We start from the raw sequence: 16,078 nt of genomic DNA, 5'->3' as shown, positions 1-16,078 counted from the left end.
GCAAGAAACCAGAGGTACTGTCACAGACTAATTGCCCTGAGGAACTCAAGGGAGCTTTCAGAAACACTTAACTATTTCTCCAAATTGTTTTTTCTTTCTTCTTTTTGTTATATTAAGAGATGCAATCACCAACCACCCTAAACCAGACCCGATCCCCACCACAAGAGCGATACCTATGCAGATGGGCTGAAAAGAGCCCAAGAGCTGACCTTTGCCTAGGAGCTTAGGCCTTATTACAATACCTGCAAAGTATGTGGAAGCATGTTTTCCAGCTGAGTCTGTGCAAGCAAATACCCCCCTCTTCCTTTTGAATCATCTGACATAAAAGGCCCCTGTGGTCCCGTGCTCGGGGAGAACTGCAACTTTGGAAATGACTCCTCATGGTCTCCTATTTGCTGCAAATAAACCCTACTTTGTGTGACAACTACTTCTGGTGGACAGTCTGATTTTAATTCACCAGGAGGCAAACCCACTTTGGTTCAGTAACAGTACGTGGTCATGGCCTGAGCCCACAGCAGTCTCAGTCTAATAGTCCCTGCGTGAAGCAGATTGAAGTCTACAGGGACTAGTTGCCACAGAAGGAGCTCAAGTAAGAGGTGGACCTGACAAATTTTTTAAGTAATACACAAAAGCTGTGCAATCAAATCAATAAGGTCATAAGATTTGAAATAAAGAGATTCACTTCCAAGGTAACTTTCAGGAATGCATCTTTCGTCAAAAATGCCATACATCTGCTCATGAACATGCTCCCAGAATCATTGTGTAACTAAAGAGGGGAGGAGAGTTTCCTCTGTATTGTCCCTGCCACTGGGGAGAAATGCAGCCACTCTATCTAGCAAAAACTTGCAGCCGCTGAGTGTAAGAAAGACAGATGGAGTGTTCCTGAAGTATGATTTGATTGTTTGGTGGGAAGATGAAAGTCAGAGTATCATGAGTTCAACCAATACAAGTTCACGCATGGCTAAAAATACTCAGCAGCAAACTAAAAAAAGAATTAAAAAGCTCATGAGTAATCATTACTTCTCATAAAGAGCAACCAAGAGTCTCCAGGTCAAACCATTCTTAAGGCTTAAAAGCATCAAGATTCCCTGGGGTTTGGCTTAAAACAATCCATGGACATCATATGTATGTAGTTGTCCCATAAGAAGGTGCAAAATCAGACAAAATACTCTGTACAAAAATGAGAATTTCTCTTATTACGGCAAAATTAACCCAAAGCCTCAATGTACAGACCAAAGATGTGACCAAAAAAAGTTTAAAAACTTAAACTCTTCATTTGATCCTTGCCAGTCTCAAAATAAGCCATGACTCTGTGAGTAAGACTAAAGGAAATTAGGCTACGGTATTTAGGAAAACAAGGCAGTTGACAGACCTAAAAGAAACGATTATATTTCCCATAGGGTTTCCATGGGAATTGAAGTTAAACTCTGAGTTAATTTTGCTGCAAGCAAATATTTTTCATATAGTGTTCCACAGAGTGGAAGGAGCTCCCCAGGTCAGTCCACCAACCTGAACCATGAGGGTTGACACCAGGGCTGTCCACCCCCTCAAAGGGCTCATCACACACTGGAGGCTGCTGGCCTCTCCACCAAGTGAGTCAGCAAATGCCAATAGTATCAGGTGAGTAGGCAGAATTTCCAGGGAGGAAATATTTTATAAACGCTAATGTAATTATCTTGAAAATGTGAACCTTATTTTTTGTTTTATTCTCTCATAAATCATGTTCACCATTAAGGCCAAGCCATGAGGCTTAATGCCTTGGGGAAGGAGGTAGGGCCACTTAGATGTCTACAGATGAACAAGAGAGGAAGTGACTCAGAAGACAGTCCCACCAGACAGAAAGGGCAGGTCATTGCCCACATAGAAGGGAAAGAAAAGATTGGGGGACAGGAGAGTGTAGGAGGAAGAGTTTGTTTGGTCCCATAAGGACCCAGCACTCCTGTCTCTCTGATCCTTAGCTCAGGCAGTGGGAGTGGATAGTGAAAGGATAGAAATCTAAGATAGAGAGGAGGAAATAAAAGAGTGATTCAGAAATGCTTACAGGCCAATGAGGAAACCAAAAAAAATAGCTGAGGGTAAAGACTATCAAGCCTACATGATGCTGCCATGGAAAGATAACTTCATAGCAGAGGCTGGGCCAGGACGCAGACATCCTGGGCAAGGCTACTGGATGGGACATAGCTAAGACCTGAGATCTGAGGACATGCAGGGTCTAGGAAAATCTAGGCAGGACTGAGTCAGCAGAAGTCCTAGCCGTAAACTTCTGCAGCTGAAGTCAGCAGGGTATCCAGGGACCAGAGCATAAATTCCTCTCCCCTCTTCTGCCAAAAGGACAAGTGAGTGACCCTCTATACTTAGATACCATGTGGCTGGGAAAAAAATCCTGAGAGCTTGGGCTTGAAAAAAAAATCATATCTATATCTATATACATATATAAATTTTCTTAAATGAGACTATTACCATTGATTGGTCCATTTAAATCCCCTTGTCAGCCTCCAAAAAGATGCAGACTTGACAGCAAAATGAAATAAATTAGAATAAAATATTACAGTATTTGCACATCTGATTTATCACTCAGGACAGATTAGGTTATGCTGAGGTAATAACCCCAAAATCTCAGTAGCATAACACAACTATTCTTGCTCATGCAACATGTGCATTTTGCATTAGTTGTGGGGTTGTGGGTGACTATTAGTCTCTAGACTATGTTGCCCTCACTCCAGGACCCAGATTAGTGAAGGCTCCATCATCTGGAATATTTCAGGTTCTGATAGCAGAGAAAAGAGCGAATTGGAAGGTTTTACAGTGGTAATTAAATACTTTGGTTCACATGTCACTTCTGCCCACAGCCTGAGGCCAGACTAGTAACATGGGCCTATCCAAACAGAAGATGCATGGACACAGGTAACCCTCCATGGGCCAAGAAGAGAGGTAAACAGGATAGGGTGAGCAGTAGGAGTCTCTACCACATAAAGCAGAGACCTACCCAACTACATTAATTACTATTATTGTTTTTGAAAGTTTCAATCACCGGACTTTCACATTATCTTCCAGAATGCAAAATGTAAGTCCTCCACCCACCCGGGTTGTCTTTTCTTTCCAAAATTTATCTCAGAACTGGTCTGGCTTTCATTCCTAAGCCTACCTCCCACTACTACCTGCCTTCCAAATCCTTTCCACAGTGCTTCCATGAAATTACCCTTTCCTAAGGAAACTAACTTCTCTGTTCTTGGTTCCCTCACTTTCCCTCAACTGCCAGACCCTTCCTGGCCCTTACCAAGTCAACCTGGACCCCACAGTACTCTCGCAGAACCCATCATTCCCTTAGATGCTTCTGCAGCACCCACGCAGCCACACTCCAACATTTGTTGGGGGAACTTGAGAGCCCAACATTCTAAGGTTCCAATAGGCAAAAGCCAATTAAAACAGAACCAAAATCAGTAAAGTTCAGCCTCAGCTGTATGATACTTTGAAATTGCAAAAATATGGTCCATTTAAATTGCATTAAGGTTTGAGATCAATTCTAATATTTTATGATCTAGGCACTTTTTATTCTTTAAAAAGCTTTCTTCCTGTTTGTGTCACCTTGCACAAAAGGGCTGATAGGGAGTCTAGAACTTCCTCTGATTGGACTGTCTATGGCCAAAGTCAGAAAATACCACCATAGCAGGCACACTGCTGGGGAATTTGAAATCATCACAAATAACTCGCCAAATTTGGTCCACATAATGGCATCACTTGACCCTGAGTCTTCATAACATCAAGGATTTCAGTCATTTCCCTCTCAATCTTTATCGAAAGGTTGTGAATCTTTTTAGTCTATTCTCTAACATGGACCTAGCCATCAATCTCTTTTAAAAACGGGTCCATGGGCTGACTTTGTATGTGGGGAAAGAAGAGCTCCCTCCCCCTAGATTTAAATCTACAGAGGGAAGGGGTATGACTTAGCCTGAATCTCTTTGTACGTGTCTGGAGGGAAATCGGTGGACGTTAAGCACAGGGTCATTAGGGAATTCACTGGTCCTTGTCAGGGAGAGGAACAGCCTCATAAGAAAGCGTCTCTGTTAGTTCCTATGGGTGATGCTGCAAACTCCCAAGGGCCATCAGTAATTGTTTGCAATTCCACCACATGTCACTTCCCTGTGCCCTTCTGAGAAGCTTGTTGTCCAGCAAACTGTACGAATACTGTCCTAATGAGACTGTGAACCTGAGATACAGATACAGACAGAACTTTTCCCAAAGAAACTTTTTGATGGCCTGCAAAGTACGAAAGAAAAGAAAAACAAAAAGGAACAAAATGTTCCTAAAGTTAGCAATGCAAGTTCTTACACACCTCCAATCTCTTCTCAGAGGTGTCTCTCTCTTCTCTGCTTCTCAAGGCCAAAACTCTTTGAATCTAATAGCTATGCACCTGAAAGTCACTAAACCTTTGGCAGATAGTATTTTCCCAAAAATGGATGCACCAGTTTGTATATTTCATCCCATATTCTCTCTTACTATGTGATTGACACTCTCCTCACTGAGCGGCAGGAAGTATATTCCTTCCACTGAACCAGGGTGAGCTGGAGACTGCCGTGACCAATAGAGTACAGCAGAAGTGATGCTGTGGGACTTCTGAGGTTAAGTCAGGCAAAGGATACAGGGTCCACCTGACTCTTTCAAGATCCTCAGCCCTGGAACTCAGCCACTATGCTGCAAATAAGCCCCAACTAGCTGATGCAGAGAGACTGCATGGAGAATCCGCTGTGGAAAGGAACTGTGGTCCCAAGGGCACCTAGTAGCAGCTGCTAATTGAGCGCGTGAGCCTTCAAATGATTCCTGCTCCCAGCTTCACGTCTTCCATTTGATGCCCCACATGTCGTGGAGCAGAACAGGAAATCCTTGCTGTGCCCTGTCTAAATTCATTACCCAGAGAATTCAAGAGTATAATAAGCGTCTGTTTTATTCCACTAAATTGTAGGGTAATTTGTTACGCAGCCATAATAACTGGAACAAAATCTTTCCAGGTATTTTATCTCTCATTTCATCTTTAGATTACACTCAGTGACTTTCTCAAACAACCTAAAGTTTACATAATAACATCTAGAGCTGTGGGAGGATTATTTCTGCCCATCCACACTTCAACGAAATAGGATTTTGTTTCTCTGTTTGTAAGATGAAGGCAGTTCTCAACGTCCCAGATTAAAACGAAACAGAACCTTTCTTATCTTTACTTCTTATAGGAAAATGGAACTCTTTCAAACTAAAACTCTGTCCTTCGCATTGATAAGGTCCTCGAGCCCACAGAAGATATATTTGTTTCTGTACCTACTTGGCTTCCTCTTAATGCCTAAAGAGTTGAAAAGAGTGGAGCACATTTTCAAAAAGAGACCAATAGTAACTTCAGTGCCCATTAATCTGAGAGGGATCCAGAACAAGTGGCCTACAGGGCTGGTTTTCATCCTAAAGATAAAATTAGTAAGAATCTCTTTAGTAAGGAAAAGAGTGGGTGAGGAGTCAGCCAGAAATGTCATGGAAATATTTAACATTATTAAGGGACAAAACCTCTCCAGTAAGCTTTTTGTAATTGAGAGACAGTTTTCATTTTAGTTCATATTTTCATCAGTTCCCAAGAGACTCGAACTGAACTTCTCTTTTCTGTCTGCACTCCCACACCCTTGAAGTACTCATCTAGCTTTGAATCTCTCTTTTCTGACAACTCCTAAATTTGTGTCTTCAGCCCAGACACCTTGTCCCTCAACTCATAGATTCATCTGCTATGCAACATCTCCACTTGACGTCTGACAGGAATTCCAAATACAACTTCTCCAAAAAACAGACTCCTGATGTTTTCCCTAAACCTGTTCCTCTTCTGCCTCCTGCATCGTAGGTGATAGAAATTCTCTCCTTCCACTGGCTCAGGACAAAAACCCTGACACCACGTTGACCTCAGTTTCACAAACCACAGCCCATCCATCAGCAAATCCTATTGGCTCTAGCCTCAAGTCATATCCGGAATCTAACCACTTCTCACCACGCCCCTGCTGCGTCATCTCTCACCTACACTGTTATGCCAGCCTCCTGACTGGTCTCCTGCTCCCATTCTTACCTTCCCGTGGTCTGTTCTCGCCCCAGAAATCAGAATGACCCTTCAGGAATATGTCAGATCATGTGCTTCCTCTGCCCAGAATCCTCTAACAGCTTTGCATCTCACTCATAGTAAAAGCCAAAATCCTTAAAGTGGCAAAAAAGGCCTGCAATGACTGGCTCCATCACTCCTCTCTTAGGCCTCCTCCACCGGCTCCCTCTGCTCTGGACTTACTGGCTTCCTGCCTGTTCCTAGAAAACGCCAAGCACCCTCCCGCCTTAGTGCTTTTGGACTTGCTTTTCCCTTTGCCAGGAATACCCCCAACTCCCAACCCCATCTCATATCTGAGCAGTTCATTCTCCACCACCTTTGCCTAATCAGCAAGCCCTTCCCCCAACACCCTGATTAGAACAACAAATGCCATGTCCTGGCATTCCAGGTTCCTCCTATTTTATTATTCTTCAAAGAAAGTAAATAAGGAAACAAACATGTTTGCTCATTTACTTATTGTCCATGGTCATTCATTTAGAATGTAAGTTCCATTACAGCAAGGATTCTTTTAGGGTCTATTTTGCATATTGTTGAATTTCCAGTGCCCAGAATAGTTTCTGGCATATAGTAGTCACACAAATGGCCAGAATAACATACACCTGTTGAGGAATGAATGCACAAACAAAGGAATGATTGGACCAAGTCAATGCACAGCCACGCACCACCTGTACTGAAGGCAGGAGACACATGGACGGGGGCCGGCCTGTGCCTGAGTGCTTAAGTTGGTGTGCTCTGCTTTGGCAGCCCAGGGGTTTGCTGGTTTGGATCCTGGGCATGGACCTAGCACTGCTCATCAAGCCATGCTGAGGCAGCGTCCCCGATGCCACAACCAGAAGGACCTACAACTAGAATATACAACTATGTACTGGGGGGCTTTGAGGAGAAGGAAAAATAAAATCTTTAAAAAAAAAAGAGAGACACATGGAGAGCTCGAGAGAATGTACACATCTGCCTGGCCAGCTCCCAGGTCCCCACGTTGCTCCCCTGAGTGCAGAGTAATGGCAGCAAGACTTGAGGGTCTTGGTCACTCTTGTCTCTACCCCAGGGAACACAGCATTGCTCCATGAAAAGTGCAAGCGTTAGTGCCAGAGGTCTGGTTTTAAAGACCACTAACTATTTGGATAATTTCAGACAAGTTACTTAACCACATTGAGTCTTGGTTTCCTTATCTGTCAAATAAAAATAATATCAGCTATTTTTCATAAGGGATGCAATGAAGATTAAATGAGCTAACATATGGAAACAATGTTCTGTAAATTATAAAGGGATAAATAAATATCAAAAAGTTGTAATGTAAGAGAACGTGGATTTGAGCCTACTTAGCAATCAACACAGAGTCACATATTCAATGTAATTGATGCGTATGTGATTAATCACGTAAATAGCCAAAATGACTAGTTGGTTACTGCTGTGGGACTTGGTGGCCTAAAAGGGGAGGGGTCTGGCAAATTTTTTAGTACCCAGAAGTGGTAGGTACTTTACATATATTATTTCATTTTATCCTAATAAAAATTCACGGGAGGTAAATATTACCACAGTCATTTTATTTTATTTTTTTTTGATTGGCACCTGGGCTAACAACTGTTGCCAACCTTCCTTTTTTTTTTTTTAAGAATTGGCACCTGGGCTAACAACTATTGCCAATCTTTTTTTTTTTCTTTTCTGCTTTATCTCCCCAACGCACCCCCCCACACACACACAGTTGTATATCTTAGTTGCAAGTCCTTCTAGTTGTGGGATGTGGGACGCTGCCTCAACATGGCCTGACGAGCAGTGCCATGTCTGCGCCCAGGATCCAAACCCTGGGCCGCCGCAGCGGAGCACGCGAACTTAACCACTCGGCCACGGAGCCGGCCCCTACAACAGTCATTTTAAAGTGATAAGTGAGGTTCAGAGAGTTTAAGTAATCTGCCAAAACTCACAGGGTCATGTAGCTAGGAATTACAGGCCATTTCCAAGACAACAAGCCATTCTCTCAGACTTTTAAAATTAAACCTGTCTACTCACGATTTTTAAATATGTTAAAGTCAGGTGTTCCACATAAAGTGTAGATAGAAGGGACATTATAGAAAAAGATTAAATATTTAATTAAAATTCACAGAAAATGGGAAAAGCCTAATACAAAAGAATATATATTCTATGATTCCATTCAGATGAAATTCTAGAACAGATGAAAATAAGCTATGGTGATAACATCAAAATAGCGATTGCCTCTTGTATGTGTGTTGGGGGGTTGGGGAGAACACAGATTGATTCGGAAGGGGCTAAGGGAACTTAATAGAAATATGGAAATCTCTCATCTCTTTTTTAAGAATAAGATTAGCCCTGAGCTAACATCTGCCACCAAACCTCCTCTTTTCTGCTGAGGAAGACTGGCCCTGAGCTAACATCTGTGCCCATCTTCCTCTACTTAATACGTGGGACACCTGCCACAGTATGTCTTGACAAGTGGTTTGTAGGTCTGCACCCAGGATTCGAACTGGTGAACCCCAGGCCACAGAAGCTGAAATGTACAAACTTAACCACTGCACCACCTGGCTGGCCCCAGAAATCTCTCATCTCTTGACAGTGGGTTACATGGTATATGCATTTGCCAGAACTCATTAAACTTAAGATCTGTGTACTTCACTGTACATAAATTGCTGTCTTAGTCATTCGGACTCCTATAACAAAATACCACAGACTGGGTGTGTTATAAATTACTGAAATTTATTTCTCACAGTTCTGGAGTCTGGAAGTCCATGATCAGGGTGCTAGCATGGTCAGATTCTGGTGAAGGTCCTCTTACGGGCTGCAGACTGCTGACTTCTGGCTATGTCCTCACATGGTGGCAGAGGCCGGGGAGCTCTCTCTGCTGTCTCTTCTATAGGGACATTAATGTCGTTCATGAGGGCAGAGCCCTCCCCAAGGCTCCACTTCCTAACACCATCACATTGGGAATTAGGATTTCAACATATGAATTCAGGGGGCACACGATCATTCAGACCATAGCAATTACATTTCGACTTTAAAAGTTTAAAGTCATAGGGAATGGCCTGGTGGCGCAGGGGTTAAGTTTGCACATTCCGCTTTGGCGGCCTAGGGTTCACCGGTCCCGATCCTGGATGTGGACCTATGCACTGCTGTGGCAAGCATCCCACATATAAAGCAGAGGAAGATGGGCACAGATGTTAGCTCAGGGCCAGTCTTCCTCAGCAGAAAAGAGGAGGTTTGGTGGCAGATGTTAGCTCAGGGCTAAGATTCCTCAAAAAAAAAAAAAGCTTAAAGTCATAGAAAAATGACTTTTAGACTTGGAACCCAAGTGGAAAATAATGGCACCATCTTAAGGGCTTTTATTAAACCTCAGGAAAATCCAGTGATGTAGGTTTGGAAATCAAACTCATTTGAGACGAAGAAGCTGAAGTAAACAATATTAAGTAATTTTTGTGTCCATCCAGCCAAGAGGGATGGAGCTGAGACTCAGATCTGGCCGGTAATTAACCGCCCACAACAGCTGTCTCTATGAAGGGCTTGTCTTGGCAACGATGAAGCTGGAAAGGAAAAGTTTTTGGTTCATTTTTCCCAAATATACACCAAGTTTTTGGCTTCAGCATCACATGTATAAAGAGAATATATGAATACTAAGTAGCCAGTTCAGACCTTACTCAAAGAGGTGCCTTAGTAGGAAATTACAAGGAAAGATGATAATCTATGGAATTATAGGGATAGAAATAAAGATTAGATTTTGTCTCCTATGCCACAATGCATCTTATTTCTGTTTATTCATATTTCACCTTACTTAAAATTTTTAAAAACATTTAATCTTATCTTCATAAGAATAAATTAAGTAAACATATGGCTTTGAGTTGTAACAAAGAATAAACGTTATATTGAACAGCCTCCATAACTAAGATTAAAGTCATTTCAAATGAACCCCATGTAAAATTAATGTGGAAGCTTTAGACACATTGTATTGTGTGGCCTGTTTTTAATGCAGCTCCTGACATACAATAGCTTTTATTTAATGTGGGAGAAGAGGAAAGAATAAAAATGTCACAGAATTGATAGGAGCCTTATGGCACATTATTTCCCAATAGTCGCTTCCTTTAATGATTGAATTCGCTACATCTTCCTTAGTAAGGCAAAATGGTAGGTAATTTAAATTCAAACAACCATGCAGGATATAGCCTAGCTGACTTAGCAGGCAGAGGGTGGCAAAAAGGAATTCATAGGGATCAGAAAAGATATTAACCACCATAAAAAAACAACAGAAGACAAATAATAGAATCTTGCTTACCACAGGCCTCTAACTATGGGGAATAAATACTTCCTCAATATTTTTCTTAAATGAGACATTACATAGAAAGGCCTCAGAAGAGAAAAGCGCTTATCTAGGTGACAGAAACATAAATAAAATAGCTACATGATATAAACAGTAATGGTAATACCAAAGAATATAATTGGTTCATGCAAGTCAAAACTTCTGCAAAAACTCTAAACTACAATGCAAAGGAGTGCAAGTCTTTTACAAGAGGCCTTAAAACAATGCTATCTACTAGAACTTTCCATGATGATGGAAAATATATCTGGTCTATCCAATGCGGTAGCCACCAGCCATATGTGGCTAGCTGAGTACTTAAAATGTGGCTAGTGTGAGTGAGGAACTGAAGTTTTAATTTTAAGTTTAATTAATTTAAATTTAAATAACCAAATGTGGTTAACAGCCACTGTACTGGACAGTATAGCCTCAGAATGATTTTAAAGAAATAGACTAACATTCAAAACTGAACTTATCTTCAAAGAAATCCCTGATGCCACTGTCATTTCCCAAACTGACTTTTGAACATTAGTGAGACATGTCTGTACAGTTTAAAGAGTTCTATTTGTTGTAGATACCTGCTGTTCCCAAGGGAGAAACTTATAGCCCTGTCTGATGAAAGTTTGCCCCACAGTAATGAAATGGATGGTGACATTCGGAAACACTCTTACTCCTCCCCTTTGCCCATGAGATTCCCCGGGAATGGCCTTATACACAGTTGATGTAGACATTTATCTGATTCTTGGATTCTAAACCAAGAAAATAACAAGGTCTCCTGGTGGGTTTCTTGAGAAGAAAATAAAATAGGTCTGACAGCCTGGCTTCCCTTTGGCAAGAGCTTGTTGCTTTCATCAACAGATTTCTTCCATGTGGTCAGCTCCTCCACATGCTAGAATGCTATAGCATTATAATCCGCTATAATCCTTTAGCTTTCTACCCTCCCCTAAATGAATTTAGTCCTTGGTAGAAACCACCCGTGGAGTCTACGCAGTGAAATTCACTTCAACTAACCAAAGCATTAAGCTTTTGTTTTGAACAGGGTCATAAATTTAGCTAGAGATGGAATGCAGATTTCATTTAATCAACTAGTAATAACTGCCTGGAGCAGTTATTAATAATAAATTAATAATGTCCTGATGTGCTGTGAAGTGCATTTAGGCTTGTGGAAAATCATGCTGTAATCGTTTAGTAATATCTTCCATGGGCTCACAAATGGGGACTTGAGGCTTCTGTGCCATCTGCCATGCCCATGTGAGGCAGTGTAGAGATACACAGTTGAGGAAAGCATAATCCAAACACATTTGCCACTAAATATCCTACAAGAGAGCATTATAGGCACAATAGGAGCACAGAGATAATGGAGATAAATTGCAACAAGAAATATTGTGGATGGCATCATGGAAGAGGTGGCATTTGAGCTGGTCTTGAAAGATGAGTGGATTGTGGAGTACATGAGGAAGGCAAAGGCATTACCGGCAATAACAGACTCAGGAATGCTCAGCATGTCAGAGGAAGGGCAAATGTGTGACGAAGGCAGGAAGAGGCGCCTGGAAAGATCCTACTAAAAAGACAACAGGGAGCCAAATCCATGGCACTGGAAGCCATGCTATGGAATTCATTTTGTAGTGATGGGTAGCCAGCAAATTATTTGAGCAAGGTTGTAGCATAGTCAGATCTGTATTTTAGGAAGCCTAGTTTGACTGCCATGAGCAGGATGGATAGGTGAAACGAGATGTCAAATGTAGCAAGCTATTCTATTAATCTACTCAGAATGTAAACTTCACAAAATTCCAAAACTGAGTTGAGAGGGCTTATGACCACCACTCCAACAACCATTTTCTCTTCTTTATTCGTTTATAAAATCTTAATTTTGCTCAGGCAGCAAAATGCACAAAGAAGTTGGGCCTTTCACCTTACCACAGGAGTTGAATTATTATCAGTCCATAAAATTCACTGCCCTTTGCTAGTGACTTTTTCAATAGGCACAGAAAAGGCATTTGACAAAATTCCATGTACGTGCATGATAACTTTTAGAGGTGATGGATATGTTTATTACCTTGACTCTGGTTTCACAGGTATACACATGTGTTCAAACTCATGAAATTGTATGCGTTAAACGTGCAGTTTTTTGTATATCAATTATATCTCAATAAAGCTGTTTTTTAAAAAAAACTATCATCAAAGCTGGAATAGAAAGGAGTTTCCTCCATCTGATAAAATGCATTAACAAAAAACGTGCAACTAACGCTTTTCCTAATGGTGAATATTGAACACTTTCACCCTAAGAGTGGGAGCAAGGCAAGGATGTCTACTCTCACCACTTTTACTAAACATTGTCCTTAAGGTCCTAGTCATGCAGTAAGAAAGAAAAATAAATAAAAGGCATAAAGTTCAGAACTGTCTTTATTTGCAGTCCACAAGACTATATGCATAAAATATTTTGGAAAAATCTACTAATTAACTAGTAGAACTAATAAATGATTTAGTAAAGTGACAGGATACAAGATGAGTATACAAAAATCAATTGTATTTCTATATTTTGGCAATAACCATTTGGAAAATAGTCTTAAAAATACCATTTAAAGTATATACCCAAAAGAATTAAAAGCAGGGATTTGAAAAGATATTTGCTCACCCATGTTCATAGCACCATGATTCACAATAGCCAAAAAGTGGAAGCAATCCAAGTATTCATTGATGGATGAATAGATAAACAAAATATGGTATATACATAGAATATTATCCAGCCTTAAAAAAGGATGGAAATTCTCACACATGTTACAACATGGATGAACCTTGAAGACATTATGCTAAGTGAAATAAGCCAGTCACAAAAGGACAAATACTGCATGATTCCACTTATACAAGGTACCTAGAGCAGGAAAATTCATAGAGACATAAAGTAGGATGGTGGCTGCCAGGAGCTGGGGGAGAAGGGAATAGGGAATTATTTTTTTAATGGGTACAGAGTTTCAGTTTGGGCAGAAGAAGAGAGTTCTGGAGGTGTATGGTAGTGATGGTTGCATAACAGTAAGAATGTACTTAATACCAGTGAACTGTACACTTAAAAATGATTAAAATGGTAAAATTGTATATTATGTATATTTTACCATAATAAAAAAAGAAAAATACATTCATAGTAGCACTAAAAGTATCTATAAAATACTTAGGAATAAATTCAACAAAAGACATGCAAGTCCTATACACCAAAACCCACGAAACATTGCTGAGAGAAATTAAGGACCTAAGCAAACAGAGAAAAAAAAACAATGTTGGAGACTCACCCTGCCTGATTTCAAGATTTATTATAATGGCACAGTAATCAAGACAGTGTGGTATTGGTGAAGGATAAATAGATTAGTGGAATAGATTAGAGAGTCCAGAAATAGACCACACATTTCTCATCAATTGATTTTGGGCAAAAGAGCTAAGGCAATTCAAGTGGGGGAGGGAAAATCTTTTTAATAAAATGTGATGGTACAACTGGTATATGGAAAAAAATTAATATGAGATGAATTATAAACCTAAATGCAAAAGCTGAAACTATAAAGCTTCTGGGAGGTCACATATGGTCTGGGGTGTGGCCCAAGAATTTGCATTTCAAACAAGTTTCCCAGGTGATGTGCATGCTGCTGGTCCAGGGACCACATTTTGCATTATTTTTTAACAGCAAGGTGCAAGAGAAAAAATACAAGTGCTAGCATTTTTTTTTCCACTCAAATCTTCCCCTTAAATAATTAGAAAGTAAAATAATAACTCCTTAGGAATAAATTGAAACTATTAATAATTTAGAATTAAGTAGAAATGCTAGAAGCTATGAAGAAACATCTTTTTCGACTATGTTGAATTGAGGACTAGGAAACCACAGTTTTTTAAGAAGCCTTACTGGGATACTGCACGCTAAGAGAAATTCACTGCGTCAACAACATGACTTAATCCAAAGAGAAATAATCATACAAATAATACGTACTCTTGCTTATGTGCCCAACATGACGATAAGATATTCAAATAGAATTCAACCTGGTGGCCTGTTCTTGCTAGATTGTGCTTCATGATGGACTATCACTGCCACTTCCCTTCGGTGTGAAGACTCTCCCATTCTTCTTCTGGGATTTGCTTGCCACTACAATCACTCTCTGTGTCATGCTCCCTTTTGCTGTCGTCTTTTAAGTTTTAGCCCTGCACTTTGCAGTTAGTGCATACTCCTTAGAGCAGTAAACAAGCTTCAGACAAATAGGAATTTTAGAGCTTTATAAAGATGATGTAAGCTTTTAATGTAAGCTTTAATTTATCAAAATTAATTGTTATTAACAATTTATTAAAACCTTAAAGATGATTATCTTACAGAGAGTGTAAGGGTTAAGAGCATGGGCTATGGAGTCAGGCAGCCCTGAGTTCAAATCCTGCTCTACCACTTAACCAGGAAGGATTTCCAGAGCAGTCTCTTCGACCACTTAAGGTCTCAAGTTTCTCATGTGGAAGATGAGCTCTTTTGAAGATTAAGTGGAACAGTGTGTAGCAATTACTCAGCCCATTGCCTGAGCCCATCATGTGTAACTATTGTAGGTGTAACTGGGATAACATCTAAAACCATATAAACATGCATTTCTCCTTTGTATTTTCATGTGAAGCATCTCCTTAGCAGGTATAAAGCATTTCTCTGGGGAAGAGGGTAGACAGAGAGTATGGAGAAGAAAGGAGAGGAAAGACAATTAGGAGAGTTATTGTAGAAACATAAAGAAAAAGAGTTATTCTTCAGATTCTGGCAGCCAAAAGAGAATGTTGTTGAGCACACACTCAGAGAGAGAGAGAAGAAATCTGAAGTGCTGAGCATTTTATCTGAGGGACTGAGTATTTACCTAAAGGGGCCAAGGGGTAGATTGTCAAACTGGCTGCTGCCATTCCCCTCTTTATATTCATGCCCTTTGCCCCGTGACTTTGCAGCTCCTCCCATCCAGTGAATGTTCCAGCAGACTAAACAGCAAGTGCAAAGACCCTAAGGCAAGAAGGGGCTTGACTGTGTTCAAGAAACACAGAGAAGGCCAGTGTGGCTGGAGAGCAGCGAGAGGGACTGCAGAGTGACAGAAGATGAAAGCAGAGAGAAGACAGCACCAGATCGCATACAGCCTGTGAGACTAAGAAATTCGTCGCAACAGTAGAAGGATCAAAACCTAAACCATTGTGTCCTGCTTGTACCCAAGTACAGGAGGACCTATTTTGTTACGATATTAAAATGCTCTCCTCCCAGTTGGTAAAAAGCCACTGTGCTTATCCCCTTAAGCATCCCCTGAGTCCTGGCCAGCCAGGCCTCTCCTCCAGGACCATAAATGATGCTGTAATTTAAGAATTCAGGGTATTAAAGCTTCTAACACCAACCTAGTGCCATGACTGTAGATGTGCAATGTTATCCCTAGGCAAAAGGAAGAGCATTTCTATATCTTTATAAAGTTCAGAATAAGCAAGAATGTACTCAATTAATAAATACATATTAAGTTCCAACTATGGGCCAGGAGGTATTGTAGGTGTCAGGGATGAACAAGAGTAAACAAACCAGTTTCCGCCTTCACAAAGCTCAGAGGTCAGCATTCTGGCAAATTACTGCCTGCAGGTAGCAATTTTTAGGCAGTGGTTCTCAACCTAAACTGCACAACAGAATCTTCTGA

At 40.7% G+C, this 16,078-nt stretch overlaps 1 long non-coding RNA gene across 2 annotated transcripts in view; it reads right to left on the bottom strand.

Moving 5' to 3' along the window:
• LOC111768416 (uncharacterized) overlaps positions 1-16,078 on the bottom strand; it is a 117,883-nt gene that overhangs the window by 48,121 nt on the left and 53,684 nt on the right. The window lies entirely within an intron of this gene.

The sequence above is a fragment of the Equus caballus genome, chromosome 16, assembly GCF_041296265.1.
Source record: "Equus caballus isolate H_3958 breed thoroughbred chromosome 16, TB-T2T, whole genome shotgun sequence".
Lineage (NCBI taxonomy): Eukaryota > Metazoa > Chordata > Mammalia > Perissodactyla > Equidae > Equus > Equus caballus.
The sequence above is the reverse complement of the archived record's forward strand: the minus strand, read 5'-3'. Positions and strand labels throughout refer to the sequence as shown.